General features: G+C 47.1%; 1 protein-coding gene across 2 annotated transcripts in view; it reads left to right on the top strand.

Annotated features, from left to right (window-relative positions):
- Positions 1 to 19822, top strand: part of ATXN1 (ataxin 1) — a 1154375-nt gene that overhangs the window by 275550 nt on the left and 859003 nt on the right. The window lies entirely within an intron of this gene.

The following is a 19822-nucleotide window of genomic DNA, read 5'->3' as shown; positions in this document are numbered from 1 at the left end:
TTTTGACTGGGGGAGTGTGTGACATTGATCCACATTCAGTCCATCACTTGTTGTTTTTTGCAATTGCCGCCCTAAGTGCGCTGGGGATGCCCAGACGTGGGTCCCAGGCACTCCACACCACTTGGAGTCAAGCTAGCCGGGCTGAAGAGAGGTGTTACCTCGAAACCGGTCCGGTCCTCGGATGCTTGATTCCGGTCTGGGAAAGATATGGCTGTTGTAGTTCGGACTGGACTGTTCCCATGGGGCAACAGGGTCAGAGCTGATTTGCATAAAGCCATTATCTGACCCAGGGTGGTGTGGAGTGCAAAAAAACGATGGATTTGGGCCCAGATCTTTTGACTGGGGGAGTGTGTGACATTGATCCACATTCAGTCCATCACTTGTTGTTTTTTGCAATTGCCGCCCTAAGTGCGCTGGGGATGCCCAGACGTGGGTCCCAGGCACTCCACACCACTTGGAGTCAAGCTAGCCGGGCTGATGAGAGGTGTTACCTCGAAACCGGTCCGGTCCTCGGATGCTTGATTCCGGTCTGGGAAAGATATGGCTGTTGTAGTTCGGACTGGACTGTTCCCATGGGGCAACAGGGTCAGAGCTGATTTGCATAAAGCCATTATCTGACCCAGGGTGGTGTGGAGTGCAAAAAAACGATGGATTTGGGCCCAGATCTTTTGACTGGGGGAGTGTGTGACATTGATCCACATTCAGTCCATCACTTGTTGTTTTTTGCAATTGCCGCCCTAAGTGCGCTGGGGATGCCCAGACGTGGGTCCCAGGCACTCCACACCACTTGGAGTCAAGCTAGCCGGGCTGAAGAGAGGTGTTACCTCGAAACCGGTCCGGTCCTCGGATGCTTGATTCCGGTCTGGGAAAGATATGGCTGTTGTAGTTCGGACTGGACTGTTCCCATGGGGCAACAGGGTCAGAGCTGATTTGCATAAAGCCATTATCTGACCCAGGGTGGTGTGGAGTGCAAAAAAACGATGGATTTGGGCCCAGATCTTTTGACTGGGGGAGTGTGTGACATTGATCCACATTCAGTCCATCACTTGTTGTTTTTTGCAATTGCCGCCCTAAGTGCGCTGGGGATGCCCAGACGTGGGTCCCAGGCACTCCACACCACTTGGAGTCAAGCTAGCCGGGCTGAAGAGAGGTGTTACCTCGAAACCGGTCCGGTCCTCGGAGGCTTGATTCCGGTCTGGGAAAGATATGGCTGTTGTAGTTCGGACTGGACTGTTCCCATGGGGCAACAGGGTCAGAGCTGATTTGCATAAAGCCATTATCTGACCCAGGGTGGTGTGGAGTGCAAAAAAACGATGGATTTGGGCCCAGATCTTTTGACTGGGGGAGTGTGTGACATTGATCCACATTCAGTCCATCACTTGTTGTTTTTTGCAATTGCCGCCCTAAGTGCGCTGGGGATGCCCAGACGTGGGTCCCAGGCACTCCACACCACTTGGAGTCAAGCTAGCCGGGCTGAAGAGAGGTGTTACCTCGAAACCGGTCCGGTCCTCGGATGCTTGATTCCGGTCTGGGAAAGATATGGCTGTTGTAGTTCGGACTGGACTGTTCCCATGGGGCAACAGGGTCAGAGCTGATTTGCATAAAGCCATTATCTGACCCAGGGTGGTGTGGAGTGCAAAAAAACGATGGATTTGGGCCCAGATCTTTTGACTGGGGGAGTGTGTGACATTGATCCACATTCAGTCCATCACTTGTTGTTTTTTGCAATTGCCGCCCTAAGTGCGCTGGGGATGCCCAGACGTGGGTCCCAGGCACTCCACACCACTTGGAGTCAAGCTAGCCGGGCTGAAGAGAGGTGTTACCTCGAAACCGGTCCGGTCCTCGGATGCTTGATTCCGGTCTGGGAAAGATATGGCTGTTGTAGTTCGGACTGGACTGTTCCCATGGGGCAACAGGGTCAGAGCTGATTTGCATAAAGCCATTATCTGACCCAGGGTGGTGTGGAGTGCAAAAAAACGATGGATTTGGGCCCAGATCTTTTGACTGGGGGAGTGTGTGACATTGATCCACATTCAGTCCATCACTTGTTGTTTTTTGCAATTGCCGCCCTAAGTGCGCTGGGGATGCCCAGACGTGGGTCCCAGGCACTCCACACCACTTGGAGTCAAGCTAGCCGGGCTGAAGAGAGGTGTTACCTCGAAACCGGTCCGGTCCTCGGATGCTTGATTCCGGTCTGGGAAAGATATGGCTGTTGTAGTTCGGACTGGACTGTTCCCATGGGGCAACAGGGTCAGAGCTGATTTGCATAAAGCCATTATCTGACCCAGGGTGGTGTGGAGTGCAAAAAAACGATGGATTTGGGCCCAGATCTTTTGACTGGGGGAGTGTGTGACATTGATCCACATTCAGTCCATCACTTGTTGTTTTTTGCAATTGCCGCCCTAAGTGCGCTGGGGATGCCCAGACGTGGGTCCCAGGCACTCCACACCACTTGGAGTCAAGCTAGCCGGGCTGAAGAGAGGTGTTACCTCGAAACCGGTCCGGTCCTCGGATGCTTGATTCCGGTCTGGGAAAGATATGGCTGTTGTAGTTCGGACTGGACTGTTCCCATGGGGCAACAGGGTCAGAGCTGATTTGCATAAAGCCATTATCTGACCCAGGGTGGTGTGGAGTGCAAAAAAACGATGGATTTGGGCCCAGATCTTTTGACTGGGGGAGTGTGTGACATTGATCCACATTCAGTCCATCACTTGTTGTTTTTTGCAATTGCCGCCCTAAGTGCGCTGGGGATGCCCAGACGTGGGTCCCAGGCACTCCACACCACTTGGAGTCAAGCTAGCCGGGCTGAAGAGAGGTGTTACCTCGAAACCGGTCCGGTCCTCGGATGCTTGATTCCGGTCTGGGAAAGATATGGCTGTTGTAGTTCGGACTGGACTGTTCCCATGGGGCAACAGGGTCAGAGCTGATTTGCATAAAGCCATTATCTGACCCAGGGTGGTGTGGAGTGCAAAAAAACGATGGATTTGGGCCCAGATCTTTTGACTGGGGGAGTGTGTGACATTGATCCACATTCAGTCCATCACTTGTTGTTTTTTGCAATTGCCGCCCTAAGTGCGCTGGGGATGCCCAGACGTGGGTCCCAGGCACTCCACACCACTTGGAGTCAAGCTAGCCGGGCTGAAGAGAGGTGTTACCTCGAAACCGGTCCGGTCCTCGGATGCTTGATTCCGGTCTGGGAAAGATATGGCTGTTGTAGTTCGGACTGGACTGTTCCCATGGGGCAACAGGGTCAGAGCTGATTTGCATGAAGCCATTATCTGACCCAGGGTGGTGTGGAGTGCAAAAAAACGATGGATTTGGGCCCAGATCTTTTGACTGGGGGAGTGTGTGACATTGATCCACATTCAGTCCATCACTTGTTGTTTTTTGCAATTGCCGCCCTAAGTGCGCTGGGGATGCCCAGACGTGGGTCCCAGGCACTCCACACCACTTGGAGTCAAGCTAGCCGGGCTGAAGAGAGGTGTTACCTCGAAACCGGTCCGGTCCTCGGATGCTTGATTCCGGTCTGGGAAAGATATGGCTGTTGTAGTTCGGACTGGACTGTTCCCATGGGGCAACAGGGTCAGAGCTGATTTGCATAAAGCCATTATCTGACCCAGGGTGGTGTGGAGTGCAAAAAAACGATGGATTTGGGCCCAGATCTTTTGACTGGGGGAGTGTGTGACATTGATCCACATTCAGTCCATCACTTGTTGTTTTTTGCAATTGCCGCCCTAAGTGCGCTGGGGATGCCCAGACGTGGGTCCCAGGCACTCCACACCACTTGGAGTCAAGCTAGCCGGGCTGAAGAGAGGTGTTACCTCGAAACCGGTCCGGTCCTCGGATGCTTGATTCCGGTCTGGGAAAGATATGGCTGTTGTAGTTCGGACTGGACTGTTCCCATGGGGCAACAGGGTCAGAGCTGATTTGCATAAAGCCATTATCTGACCCAGGGTGGTGTGGAGTGCAAAAAAACGATGGATTTGGGCCCAGATCTTTTGACTGGGGGAGTGTGTGACATTGATCCACATTCAGTCCATCACTTGTTGTTTTTTGCAATTGCCGCCCTAAGTGCGCTGGGGATGCCCAGACGTGGGTCCCAGGCACTCCACACCACTTGGAGTCAAGCTAGCCGGGCTGAAGAGAGGTGTTACCTCGAAACCGGTCCGGTCCTCGGATGCTTGATTCCGGTCTGGGAAAGATATGGCTGTTGTAGTTCGGACTGGACTGTTCCCATGGGGCAACAGGGTCAGAGCTGATTTGCATAAAGCCATTATCTGACCCAGGGTGGTGTGGAGTGCAAAAAAACGATGGATTTGGGCCCAGATCTTTTGACTGGGGGAGTGTGTGACATTGATCCACATTCAGTCCATCACTTGTTGTTTTTTGCAATTGCCGCCCTAAGTGCGCTGGGGATGCCCAGACGTGGGTCCCAGGCACTCCACACCACTTGGAGTCAAGCTAGCCGGGCTGAAGAGAGGTGTTACCTCGAAACCGGTCCGGTCCTCGGATGCTTGATTCCGGTCTGGGAAAGATATGGCTGTTGTAGTTCGGACTGGACTGTTCCCATGGGGCAACAGGGTCAGAGCTGATTTGCATAAAGCCATTATCTGACCCAGGGTGGTGTGGAGTGCAAAAAAACGATGGATTTGGGCCCAGATCTTTTGACTGGGGGAGTGTGTGACATTGATCCACATTCAGTCCATCACTTGTTGTTTTTTGCAATTGCCGCCCTAAGTGCGCTGGGGATGCCCAGACGTGGGTCCCAGGCACTCCACACCACTTGGAGTCAAGCTAGCCGGGCTGAAGAGAGGTGTTACCTCGAAACCGGTCCGGTCCTCGGATGCTTGATTCCGGTCTGGGAAAGATATGGCTGTTGTAGTTCGGACTGGACTGTTCCCATGGGGCAACAGGGTCAGAGCTGATTTGCATAAAGCCATTATCTGACCCAGGGTGGTGTGGAGTGCAAAAAAACGATGGATTTGGGCCCAGATCTTTTGACTGGGGGAGTGTGTGACATTGATCCACATTCAGTCCATCACTTGTTGTTTTTTGCAATTGCCGCCCTAAGTGCGCTGGGGATGCCCAGACGTGGGTCCCAGGCACTCCACACCACTTGGAGTCAAGCTAGCCGGGCTGAAGAGAGGTGTTACCTCGAAACCGGTCCGGTCCTCGGATGCTTGATTCCGGTCTGGGAAAGATATGGCTGTTGTAGTTCGGACTGGACTGTTCCCATGGGGCAACAGGGTCAGAGCTGATTTGCATAAAGCCATTATCTGACCCAGGGTGGTGTGGAGTGCAAAAAAACGATGGATTTGGGCCCAGATCTTTTGACTGGGGGAGTGTGTGACATTGATCCACATTCAGTCCATCACTTGTTGTTTTTTGCAATTGCCGCCCTAAGTGCGCTGGGGATGCCCAGACGTGGGTCCCAGGCACTCCACACCACTTGGAGTCAAGCTAGCCGGGCTGAAGAGAGGTGTTACCTCGAAACCGGTCCGGTCCTCGGATGCTTGATTCCGGTCTGGGAAAGATATGGCTGTTGTAGTTCGGACTGGACTGTTCCCATGGGGCAACAGGGTCAGAGCTGATTTGCATAAAGCCATTATCTGACCCAGGGTGGTGTGGAGTGCAAAAAAACGATGGATTTGGGCCCAGATCTTTTGACTGGGGGAGTGTGTGACATTGATCCACATTCAGTCCATCACTTGTTGTTTTTTGCAATTGCCGCCCTAAGTGCGCTGGGGATGCCCAGACGTGGGTCCCAGGCACTCCACACCACTTGGAGTCAAGCTAGCCGGGCTGAAGAGAGGTGTTACCTCGAAACCGGTCCGGTCCTCGGATGCTTGATTCCGGTCTGGGAAAGATATGGCTGTTGTAGTTCGGACTGGACTGTTCCCATGGGGCAACAGGGTCAGAGCTGATTTGCATAAAGCCATTATCTGACCCAGGGTGGTGTGGAGTGCAAAAAAACGATGGATTTGGGCCCAGATCTTTTGACTGGGGGAGTGTGTGACATTGATCCACATTCAGTCCATCACTTGTTGTTTTTTGCAATTGCCGCCCTAAGTGCGCTGGGGATGCCCAGACGTGGGTCCCAGGCACTCCACACCACTTGGAGTCAAGCTAGCCGGGCTGAAGAGAGGTGTTACCTCGAAACCGGTCCGGTCCTTGGATGCTTGATTCCGGTCTGGGAAAGATATGGCTGTTGTAGTTCGGACTGGACTGTTCCCATGGGGCAACAGGGTCAGAGCTGATTTGCATAAAGCCATTATCTGACCCAGGGTGGTGTGGAGTGCAAAAAAACGATGGATTTGGGCCCAGATCTTTTGACTGGGGGAGTGTGTGACATTGATCCACATTCAGTCCATCACTTGTTGTTTTTTGTAGTTTTTTTAGCAGTCATGGTTTGTAATAATGGTACACAAGATTCCCTCAAGAGATTTCCAAAGGATTTTTTTTAGGTCCAGTAAAACCACCCTCTTGTGTTCAGTGCACAGATAGTGGAGTTTGAATCAGCCATCTTCAAAACATTGCATTGCTTGAGTGAGCCTTTGGCTTGAGACACAGCCAACCTCGTCTCACATTAGTCCAGTGAATTACCTTAGGATTACTATGATGCTATTGGCTGTTTGAGTGTAATAATAATATCCACATTTGTAAAGCGCACAATCACCCGTTAGGGTCTCTAGGCGCTGGGGCCCGTCGGGAAGATTAAGCAAGCTATTGCCCAGAGTCACATGGTGCTGGGCTAATCTGCCGCAGGCACCGGGGATCGAACCGTGATCCCCAGATTCCGGAGTCAGTCGCCCTGGCCGCGGCGCCACACCTCTTCCTACTTCTCCAGAAGTGTTTTCAGTTGAACTTATGAGGGTGTAATTTACGTCTGAAAAGCCCCCGGTACCATAACATAATCAAATCTTTATCTGATACATGCGTTACATGCAAAAATCAATCCTTGTTATTTTTTCCACTGCAAGTCACATTGGATTGCTTACGGCAAAACTAAATAATTGCTCCAAACACCAAAAGACCATTCCTTTTTCATCCTTAGGAACCACAATCTGCTGGCAGGCATTTGTAGAGAACTAGGCTTTTGCTGCAGTTGCCACCCCCCCACACTTTTTACCCCCTTTGTAGCTACTAGATGCTGATTTTCGACTTTGCACAGAGCCCTGCTAACTAGACCTCAGGGCCAGTCCTGCTTCCCTAAAACCAGGTAAAGTCTAAAGTCTAATTGTACTACAATTGGCTAAGGAGTTTAGCACCTCCTTAAGTCCTGAGTATATGGTACGCTACGTACCTAGGGCATAGGTACTATAGGGGGTCCTTAAGAGCTGCAGCATGTTAACGCCACAGATGTTCTTGTAGGGTTAAGTCCTTCTACTTATTTACAAGGCGTTGTTAAGCCACTTAACGTGGCTTAAAGCCGCCTTGTAAATAATTTCCCTGTTCACACAGCACTTTGCGTAAAAAAGTAAAATGGGTGTTGCAATGGGCGTTCTGCTGCAACACCCATTGCTTTTTGATGCTGCCCCATATTTACAAGGTATGGGACAGCACCAAAAATATCGCCAGGGAATACCTGCTCTGAAGCCGACGATACGAGGAGAAATGTGTAAAAGCCTTAGGAATTCACTGAAAAAAACGAAGGTTATACAGACATTATAGTTAGGTTCTGAATTTGCACGCACAAAACCATAGAAATTCAGCTGTCATTGTTAGTTATTTCAAATAACTATAACTCTTGCCCTAAGGTAACTATAACTTGCGCCATAGCCATGCACAGCTAATTACGCCACATATTACACCATTGATGGCATCTTCTATGGCATCATTGATATTATCACTGCAACATTTACAATAAAATGATTGATGAGAAAACTGTGCATAACGGGGGCGCAAGTTATAGATACCTTAGGGCATGAGATAGAGTTACTCACAAGTGTATGTGTTTTGTTCCAATTGTTGACTACTTTGTGGGTGGTGTATTATGAGAGCTATGTGCGTTCTTGTATGGAAACAGCCAGTGTGGGTGCAGGGCACGCACGACTGACAGTGGCAGAGCATTACTTGGTGACAGTACTGGAATAGCATGCTTATATAGGCCAGAATCGTGGGGCATTACTTTAGATTGTGGGCCATATGAACATGCACAACTAAGTGTACTTGGCCTCATGGATGAAATTCACCATTACCTTGTGTAGATTTTTTTTAAATATTTTTTTTTATTAATTATAACACAAGAGTAAAATGTACATATCGGGTGCCAGTTGACAAAATAAAATACAGCCGTGGGCGGGCAGGCGGATTAAGGAATTACATTACGGTCAAATCATCAGCGAGATAACAATACTAGCTTAGAGCTGAGGCAAAACAATACAATACAGATGACCATAAGTAAACCACATCAGTACCCGCCCACCAGGAATGGAGGATATGCGAATTAGGCAGTCGACACCCAGATATGAGAAACAAAAAGGATCAGGAGAATATGCTACATCTCTTGTGAAGAGGGAAAAGGGAAATAGACAGGTCATAGAACAAAATAAAGGGGAAAAAAAAAAAACCTCTACCCCCCACCCTGCACCCCTGCAGATGGCTACGACCTAACCCCACTAGCAGCGTGCCTGTCGCCCCCTAAACTACACCCAAGGAAGGGAAAAGCTGGAGGAGGAGATGTATTACAAAACGATACGGGCTCCCGGACTCCCTTCCCCCCCGCCAAAAGCAGACATCCCCTACCGTAGTATTAAGCAGATTATGACAGACCAATAAACAAATCAATAGGGGAGCCACAGACAGGAAAAAAGGACAACCCCGCCCGGCCCCCGGCACCACAGAGGCAGCAAATCCCTTTTCGAACATGGAAGGAGCACCAAACCCAGACAATCAGAATCCCATCTGGCCCTCGCGCCCATAGACACAACCCAGCAGAACTAAAAGAAAGTCATTGCACCGAAGTCAAGTCAAATTCAGCCCTGGCCCACACGATCCATTACACAGACCCCATCCATTATAACCAGGCCGCCACGATTCTTCATGCGAGCCCTGGCCTGTCGAACCGCCATCACAGCAAGAATATCCGGAAATAGAATAGTGTCAAAGACAACACGAAAGGAGTGATACTAGGATAGACAGTCACAAAGTCGAAATGTCAAAGCAAGTTCACTGCCCACCAGCGATAAGTCAGCAAAGCGTTTTTGTTCACTCGGAAAGAAAAGAGGCGAGGCATTATTCTGACATTCACTGGAGAAGTCACACTGAAGTACAGGAATAGTCACATCCAGCTCGGGCGATATCGACACGGGGCAAACCACACAGCCAGTACTTTCGGGCTCGCTCGCCGCCATCTTAGGGTCGCAAGAAATTTCCAAGTCTGATTCCAACACAGGGTCCTCGATAGCGATCGGTTCTTGCACCGCGGGTGAGGCATCTCGGCTCACTACCATCAAAGGGTCGGAGTCCGGTCTCCGGCAATTGCGATCAACCGGCACCCCCAACGTCTGGACGGTGGCGGTGACATGGTCGTGGAGCTCCCAAATGGCGGCCATTATTGTGCGTAGCGACGGTGTACGTTCAGCCCGCTCCATGGCCCCTCAGTGAGCGACCGGGCGGGTATCCGAACCCCGGAGGTCGACTACTCCGGGGCACCAGGCAAAGGCAATACAGATGACAACCGTTAGCACTTCAAAAGCACAATCTCAGCACCGTCGCCGCCAGCGAGGAACCAAGTCCATCAACCCCGGGAGCTCAACGGGGTCTCCGGGCAGCGGATCACCAACCAAAACAGTTTTTAAGGCGAGCCGCCGTAGTTGCAGGATAAAGCCGACACCGGACACCATCCAAAACAGAAAGGAAAAAATGCCACCTCGGGAGACCGGAACCACCCAAGTTCCGCGGCCGATGTTGTTGAACTCCAACCCGCCTGGGTTAGAACTCGAGGCCCTGGCTTCAGCTCCGGGTTAGGCCGAAAATGGCGCACGGCGTATCTTCCTCATATGAGCAGCCAGAAATTCCGGGATTGCACCTTTAGAGTCAGGCGCACTTCAGCTACACGGGAGTCCGGCGGGGAGTCAGGATGGAAGACAGGATGTATGAGCCTCCGGCAGAGGTCAGCGGAGCCGGGAGCTTATGCGGCCATCTTGGTTGCTAGCGTAGCTCCTCCTACCTTGTGTAGATTTAAACCTAGATGTAGACTTAAAAGTCTCAATCTCCTCGAATGAGTGAGTAGAGACTTCTATGATTGAATTTACAGCCCAAAATGTAATGTTAGTAACTTTCAATTTGTTTGTGGAGCTCTCCACCACCAGTACAGAGATCTCACTATAGAAAAAAATAGGGAAATTTTAGAAAATTATTTGTAACTTTAAAAAAACGAAGATTCATTATGTTTAAATAGAAACACACTTGTACTAAAGTGCAGCATATTTTAAAATTTTAACTAAATTAAATTATATGTTAATTTCACCTCCACCTCCCCGTACAGTATCATTGGTGTTGAATGTGTCACCTTCTTTGATGCATGTTGTGTATTATTTTATTTGTGTCTTAATTAACAAAATAAAAGTTAATTTAGAGTATATTTTATTCGAATTATTTGTTAGAGCAACAGAGACTATTACCTATGCTACATTTTTCGAAGTGTTTTCAGCCATTCTAGCTCTTTGAAAGTAAAAAGAAATACCCTGCAGCCACCCCATGCCTTTACGTTTAACTGTCACGCAATGAGTGGAGATAGTGCTTTAAGATGCCATCCACTCTTAATGTTGCTTTCATTTATATTTGATACTTATCATCTGAGTGTTGTGTTAGAACACAATGGTGTGGCATGCCTTATGATCCTTATGTTCATGGTGTGCTTTTATTAGTGATCCGAAACCAGTGGCGGCTCCTTCACTATGGCGGAGGGGCAACACCCCACTGCTTTCAAGCAGTGTGAGAAGCAAAATCATAAAATGTGTTTTTGGCTGCTTTATGGGCGGGTGGGTGGGCGGTGTAGCTCTGCAATCAGGACATTGGAGGAGTGGTTTGCCCACTCCTGAGTGCCGCCTAAAACAGTTTTGCACACTTTCCCCTTCTCCATGTAGGCTGCATTACTGCCTGCATGGAGAACCTGCTCATCCCTCCAGCCCCTGGCCGAGGGCCGTGTCACGGTGCTCAGACCAATCACAATGCTGCATTGCAATGTTTTGATTGGCTTAGGGGAGGGAGCCTGGCTGCCTGCTTCCTGTTCCTGTGTCTGAAGCAGGAGAGCAGGAGCAAAAAAGACTCGGGATCCGGTGCCGGTTTGGCAGGTGATTAATTTTTGTCTCCCTTCCCTCCGCAATTGCGACCTCCTGCACGACCCCCACCCCCGCGACCGCCCCCCACACTCCACCCGCGAGCCATGCCGGCCGCGACTGTAAAAAAGAACGTTAAAGTGACATTTTTACATACCTGTAAGTCACAGGTGTCGTTTTAATACTTAAAGGAATAATTAAGGTTAGAACTAACTCAAATTAAAAACACTTTACAATAAACTGCAAAATACTTTGACTAGCACCTGCATTTTTCAATGTGAATAAAATCTGCTTGCTTGTATTTTTTTTTTAAAGTTAATGGTTTTTTGTGCAAATGACCAGCTCTTTGATAAACAGACACACTGGAAATAAAGCGGTCAAACTGGGATTAAATGGTTTCCTTGGGTGAAAGAATGTTATCTCCAGCTGCCCCAGACAAACATCTGGTTCTGTCAGGTTTAGTACTTACTCTGGATGTAGTGAGAGATTGAATACATCTGCAGCTTTGAATAAATGTGGCTGCAAGAGGCATCAGCTGTGGCCGAGATTCGATGTGGACTATAAAAGTGATTTGTTGAATCCTGCTAGAACATATGTGCTGGAAGTTCAAATGCCAAGTTTGAGTTTCATTGGCTGAGCCCAGTTGTGGAATAGCAGAGTAAATAAAGCAAGGCAAGGTTTAACCCCTTGGGCGCGGCTGCGATTCTGCATCTGTGCGGCGTTTTTCGAAGTGGGCGGGTTTATGACGGCCCCCAGCCGTCATCAGCACACGAGCCCCGTGATGCATGACGGCTGGGGGCCGTCATCAGCATCGAAGGGGTTAAGTCCATTAGTAGATCGTTGTATGGTTTCAATGATGGAAAATGTTGATGAGGGTGCAGGAGGGGGCTGAGGTGCAGTCAGAACAGTGCGCAGCTGCAATGATGCCATAACAGTGCTGCATGCCAAGACTGAGGTGCTGTGGAAGAGCTCTGCTGGATTCAGGGCTGCAATTATAGGTGGTGCTGCAGGCACAATTGCTGGTCACCAATCGGCCTGTGTGTTACTCCAGCATGGCATTACCAGTCTCTGGTGTCTGTTGAGGTACACTAGTGGAGCTTTTCCAGGTTGTCATACTGAAAACCAAGAGTTACAGATTGGGAGTGAGTTGCGCTGGCAGAGGATGTGAGTGGCTGCATTATTGGAACAGAAGGTGATTTTCTGGGTCAGAATCGAGGTACATCATCAGAGCTATGAATGGATATAGTAATTGCTTCAAGTGAGTTGTAAAAAGTATAGATCTATGAAGAGGGTGTGGCTTTTGATGCATTTTTAAGACATTTAAATGTAGTGTGGCCTTCATTACACAGGCCTTATGCATCTTGACTAGGTTGATGTTCCACATACATTCCCAAACAGAACCTTCTTTTACCAAGGGTGTGAAATTTGATCAAATATCTACTTGCCCATGACATGCAATCTATTGTCATGGTGTGAAGTGTGGCTCAGTGGTTAGAGGCGGCAGACCCGGAAGCTGAGATCAACCGTGGACCAGGGTTCAATTCCCCGCCTCGGCGGGTCTCGGGCTCAAAATTCCATGGACTCGACAATTCTCGCTCTGGTGCCTACTCAACTCACGGGGTCACACTCTGCGACTCTGGGCAATAGCTTGCTTAATCTCCACTACTGCCCCTCGCGGCGGGATGCCTGGCTTTCACCTTGTGGACACCCTGCCGGGGTTTCTCACAGGGGAATACCAGGACAGGTTCCCTAAGCAAGCGCCGGGACGCTTACGGGCAGCTGTGCGCTTTACAAGTCCAAAACATTTACATTTACATTTGTTTCTTGGTACCCTGCAGTATGGTGGCAAATTATGACAGCATTGTCATTATATCATAATAGCCTCTTTGATTATGCCAGGGCTCCTATTATACCATATTGAGGGCCTCATCAACAAGAAAATAGCATAGTGTGGCGCCGCAAGGCATTTAGCTGTGCCATGCTGAGTGGTTTTCAAAGCACAAGAATGCGTCGTATTAACAACAATATGATGCATCCTTGTGCTTTCCCCTGCACTGGCGCACAATTGGCTGCAGTGCACCAGCGCATTCACCTTTGCATCATTTGCAAGGGTGCCTGCACTGCAGGCATGATTGTTTTTGTGCCTGAAGGGAGACCTTCCTGTACAAAAACAATCATTAATGGCATTTTCCTCTTTCTATGCGTGCTGCAGAATGAAATAATAATATTTCTCCTTGTTACGCTATTCCTACCCCTCCCCAGGGGAGGCGTAGGATTCTGAAGCATTACCAGTTTTACAAACTGTTGCATATCTGGGAATGCGTCAAGTTCCATGGATGCTGCGTGGGAACACTCACAGCAACACCCATGGAATGCCGCTTTCACAGAAAGTAAAGCATGAAGGGGCTCATATTTACAAGGCCATGAAAAGTCGCACAGGGTGATGTTACGTCACCTTGGAAATATGGGCAAGTCCATGCGTCGCTGGTACGTCATAAAATGTGATGCACCGGTGGCGCAATGGGCTTGTAAATAAGGCCCTTAGATTCTAGGAAGGCTGTGATTTTTGCCACTGTTTTGTAAATCTGCATACAGGGACAGGTCAGAAAGTAGGCAGGAAGCAGTAGTTCCAGAGTTGGAATGCCCTGTGTGTCTGTGCACATCCACAAACTTTCATGTTTAAGGGTATTCATCACTTCATCTGCAATCTCTTCTCATACCACAAACGGTTGGATATTTACTCCTGACAAGGGTGGGAGTAAATCTCATTTTCCAAAGTAGGGAAAAAGGGGAATAGAGGAAATGATGTTGCAGTCACTTAGCAAATGTTGGCATAATCAAATATACGCATGGATATTTGCTTAGGTAAAAATGAAAATCACAAATGTTTGCTAGGACTACGTTTCCAGGTGGGTTTCTGTAAACTCTTGTGAATTCCGGAAGGTCTTCTGTAAACTCTCGTGAATTCCAGAAGGTCATAAATCTTCACCAGTGCAAGGACATATACCTACAGATGGACTTCTGTTACTTTTACAGAGAGAATTGCAGAAAAAAACATTGAAGGGCACCAGTAGCTGCCGGTGGTGGGGTGCTGCAGGGTGGTGGGGGTGGAGCAGGGTGAGAGGTAGTAAACTATGGAATGCGGCCGAATAGAGGTAAGTAAACAAATAAATAAAATGAGTTTCATTTTATTTATTTATTTGTTTACTTACCTCCGTTTTCCCGTATTCCATAGTTTACTATCCCCCACCCTGCTCCAACCTCGCCCCGCCCCATTGCCCCGCAGCACTCCCACCACCGGCCGCTACTGAAGGGCACATTCATTTAATAGTTTTTGGGTCTTCCCTTCAGACCGCTTTGGCTGCCGGGCCAGAGCTATTGCCACCACACAACACACACCAACAAACACAGCATACACATAACTGTACATGAAGGGGCTTTCACCCACTGGCCTCTGTGGGTCAGTTGACTGTAGGCATTGGCTAAGATAGATTTGTAAAATCCTACAGCATTTCAAAGAACACTCTAAAAGTAGTTTCGCACTTTTTTTACCCCAGGTTTCTCCTAAACCCCAAGCTCTCCGTTCCTTTTCATCACTACTGAATTTGAGCCAGTAGTTTCTGGTGCTCAGCACCGGCACTTAGTCATCAACTCTGGTGCTGTTCATGAGCACCAGTTAAGGACACATTCATTCATGATAGGCACGGGGAGCTTGAGTGATTTGCCTAGAATCACATGATGTGAAGCCGATGCCGAGACTCGAACATTGGTTCCCCAACTCCGAAGTCGGCAGCTCTGGTCAATGTGCCACATCCTTTTCACTCTTTCATGGTTAGTAGTTGGTTCTGTTTTAGACAGCGTTAACAGGAGAAACAGGCTGGTGCAAGCTGCCTCACGATGAGAGCCCCAGCACTTATGTTTTTTAACAAATGAACCACTGTTTGTCTTCCTACACTAAGTTTTTATGTGTTTGTTTTTTTGTGGGCCTGGCAGCCGTAAAGTGCTGCCCAGTAGATTGCTACAAATGTTGCTCTTCTGCACACTTTTTGTTTTGTTAATTTTACTGTACCATTCTAAAATGCGAATCCTCTGTGCTAGAACGTTAGAAAAATGCCTGCACTGGTAAAGCCAATAGATCTGCATTTGCCTTTTAAGGGTAAAATATGCTGGCTTTGCTAATGCTTGTTATATTTATGTCCACCATCTCCTTTACCCAAGATGGCCATAAGACAATCTAACAATATTGATTTTGAAATAGAAAAAATAAAAACATTCTGGAAGACAAAGCACTTCATTATCAAGCTCATGAAATGAGGTAAAAGTTAATTTCAGATAGCTACATATAGTTTTACCGACAAGTAGCTGACAGCACCGATCCCACCAAAAAACGATGGTTTTCCATCTTTACACATCCTGTCCCTTCTTGAGTTATTTCCTTCTGCACATCCAGGCACTAAAGTACGGGCTGCAGAATCATTTTCACTGCGAGTAAGGCTCCCTGTTTTCCGTTTTTACTGATTTTTACAGATAAATACAGACAGAAAGCCATTTATTTTCCTGCCTTTATTTACTTTTAAATGTGGGTAAAAATGGAGTTTGGGTTGTTTTTGAGTGATTCTAAATGCTGTCAATCATGACTACCTGGCCAAAACCTGTGCAGATTGACAGGCAAGGGGATTAAAAAACATAAAGGAATTTTAGTGAAGAGCCTTAAACAGCAGTAGATTTGCACAACCTTGATACTAAAACTTGCATGTGTTCTTATAAGTGCATATTTTACCATCCGAGTGTGCATATATCATTGAAACCTGTCAGGTGTTCAGGCACGAGTGTACATTAACTTATTAAATAAATGCAGAAATATACACATTTCATCTTAATTTTTTCACAAAACCTAATACAAATATAGATAAATGAAGGTAAAATTAGTAAAAAATAAATATGGATAAATACAGACGGACATGACAAAAATATAAATACCATAGAACCGGGAGCCCTAATTATGAGTAATATATAAGGGAACAGTGGTTTTTGAAGAGAGTTATTGTTTTTCATATGCCTATGCAAATTCCAGTCTGCATACCGCCTCTGCAGGAATGCACCTCGTTATACAGTGTTGTTTCCTAGTACAGCTGCATCACTTAATAATAACCAGTCCACGCATTAATTCAGCTTGTAATTAATTGAATTGTCTGTTAGATTCAACACTGCAAGTAAAATTTTCCTAATGTATAAAACTTTTAGACCAGCAGAGGGAAATGCTGTTTAATAATAGACAGAAATATTTAAGCAGTTTCTTAAAACCACAGCCTCTTCCTCGATATGTTTTTTGTGATGAACCACAACGAAAAGGCTGCAGGTGATTTTTTGAGCAGCATTACATTAGGAAAGAAGGGAAGAGTTACTGCTTTAATTCTAATTAAGGAAATTATAAAAAAAGGAGCAGAAAACAGCTTAATTTAATAATTGTTTAAAATGGTCACATTGACTGTTGAATGCACTATGGTGAAATGCAGTGGTTTCACCATTTAGTAATAGCAGACACTTCACACTTATTCATGAGTTGGCGCTCTCCTGACTGTAACACAATCCTGAACCTATTCAAACCACCTCTAAGGGGCTGTAGTATCTAGACAGGCACGTACTCGCTTACACTCACATGCACTCAGTGATCATGTCATGTCATGGGTTTTATGTCTCCCCGTGGCTCCTCCCTGTGGCGCAAGACTCCAGCATTTTACACTCTACTTCGCTTAAAATGGAAGGTCCATCAAATACCCTTTCAAGAGCCATTTTTGAGCTTTGCCAGGTGCAAGGATCAGCTGATCTGGTCTCATAAAGGTCTGCATCCATCAGATATGCTCTGACCCTACCGGGGGTCTTTTTGCCACTTTACACTCTCATTTGAAATGCCAGTCGGCCTCCGTAACCCCTCACTTCTTTCCTGCTTCTACATTCCTTCCACCATAAGAACAGCTTAGTTTCTTAGCCCCAGACTTTGAACTTCACTATCTGTGTGTGCAAGCACATTTTGCACACAATTGATACTGTCTGACGGCTTACTCACCACATTTAGGAGTTAAAAGACACATTACTTGAAACTGCTATATGTCATCCGACAGTCCATTCTGCGACATCCATGGACACTGTAGCAATGAGCCTTGAATAGGCTCCAGACCAGGGCTTCACAGATGAAACTCTAATTCTTAATTATAATGAACCTAAGAAAGTAGGGTATTGACTCCACTCCATGCCATGGGTTTTACGAAACTGAGTGATCTCTTCCCCTATCGCTGATTAATGTCCAGTCAAGCCAACACTGTCAATCCCACTCACACTCCACTAGATGTCTTCTTATACTGTTGGCTATTTCATCCCTCAAGAACCTCAAGATTCTGACCTCTCCTGCTAATAAAACCGTATCGCCTACATGCACACACATATTCAGCAGGACGTTCCTGTGGTTAAACCAACTGCCGGAGACCAATGGGACATGGACCTACGTTGCCAGATTACTGACAACAATATAAACACTTGTTCTCGCACACTGGTGCTTTCTTTTTAAAAAGCAGGCTCAGATATATTCACTTCAAATGTATCCACAGGATTTATTACAAACTCCTAGGCCTGAAGAAATGTGGCCCATGGGAAGACCACGTGCAGTAGATGCCGTTCCTCAGAGCCGGGCGTACTCCACCTGGTATGGGCCTACCCCTCAATTAGAGTATTGCTGCATATTTTCACTAGCATGATTGATCAGCCAATTACAACAACACCCAAGATAATGCTGGTAGGCTAGGCTGGAGATATCCCAGTGAGACACATGAAATATGTGTCTCTTGCATTACTTATAACTAAAATGACAAATTACTTGTGACTGAAGGCGTGGCACATCTCCAACACTCTGAAATTGGATTGGAAGTTTAGTTTATTGTTATAATCAATTAGAAACATATGAGGCAATGCTTCCCTAAGCTTCAAGAACAAAGGGCATCTGGGAAGCTTTACTCACCGTCCGATTAATTGCTGTTCCTAGTCAAATTGTGCAACAGCCCACAGAACGTAAACCAAAAAACGATAGCAACTGCAATAACAAACACAAATTGCAATGTAATTAGCTCGCTGAAATAATGTGCCACTGCCTCTTTGCAATATATGTGGCACTCGTATGCTGCAGTAGCGGCTGCTACCGTACAGGAGTGGTGAGACGGAGGGGTGGTAACGAAGGGAGGGGGTGGGCAATAATAAAAAATAAAGTACTTACCTATATTGCCAGCCGCCACCTCTTCTTCCTCCGTCCTCCGCCCTTCTTTGGCAGGAAGCACACAGCCTCCCAGAATCCCCTGATGAATCACAACGCTGCCTTAGCAGCGTTGTGATTGGTCTTAGCTACGTTGTTCGACTCTCAGATAGGGGCTGGCAGGCTGGGCATGTTCTCCACACAGTCTGTAATACAGCCTGTGTGGAGAACTTGCAGAGTGCGCATGACACTTTGGGCAGCCGAGATGTCCAACCAAACCATCATACGCACTTTAGGTGCTGCCATTAGTCTTCGCCCTGTCAAGTGGGGAGCCCAGTCCCCTTCCCCCCTTCTTCCCCATCCTCTCGGCTTCAGCTACAAGCTGAATACAGAAAACAAAATAATAATAACAAACGTTATTATAATTTTATTTTTTGTATTCAGCTTGCATTTGAAGCAGTGAGGCAACTTTCCTCCGCCTTAGCGGAGGAGCCGCCACAGGTATGCTGTGATCAACTAATATTTTGATCAATGGATATTGCTTGAATGCCTTAATGGAATACTGAGATTCAATTAAAGCTCCGTGCAAACTTCTGTGAACGTGTACTATGTAATGCCACTTATTACATGTGTCAAATGTGTTATTTATTTGTTATGAAAAACCTATAACAATTGATTTTCACCATATTTCACCATCCCCTGTATAATTTGCATTCTTCAGCAAAAGAAAGAGTGTCTAGTTCAAATGGGTCAAAAGTTACAAAAGCAAAGCGCTGCGTGTGGTGCATTACCATAGCAAGCTCTTTGCAAAGGTTAACAGGCCACCCTTTCGTTGCTGACTACTCTTTTCAAGTATTAAACAAAAGCGATGACATTTTTGCCACATAAATGCCCACATGCATCAAACTGAATTGCATTCGCAAACGGTGTTAATCACAAAATTCGGCCGTTTGCGAATGCAATTCATGGTTTTGGGATGCATTAACCTTTTTGGCTTTTTCGCAATTTGAGAAATCGCAATTTATTTGCGATTTCTTAAATTGCGATTGCATTTAAGAAATCGCAATTTTGCGATTTCTTAAATGCAATGCATGACTGGCGAATTCGCAAATTGGAAGTGGTAAATTACCATGAAGTTAAACTTCACGGTAATTTTCGAAAACTTTCAAAAATGCACAAAACCCTTGAAATTGCATTCTCATTTTGCGATTCCTTATTTGCGAATCGCAAAATGAGAATGCCTTCACATTCATTCCTATGGGCCTCTAGGCCCATAGGAATCAATGGAAAGGGATTCCTT

The sequence above is a fragment of the Lissotriton helveticus genome, chromosome 4_1 (assembly GCF_964261635.1).
Source record: "Lissotriton helveticus chromosome 4_1, aLisHel1.1, whole genome shotgun sequence".
Lineage (NCBI taxonomy): Eukaryota > Metazoa > Chordata > Amphibia > Caudata > Salamandridae > Lissotriton > Lissotriton helveticus.
This window is presented reverse-complemented; position numbering and strand designations above follow the sequence as displayed.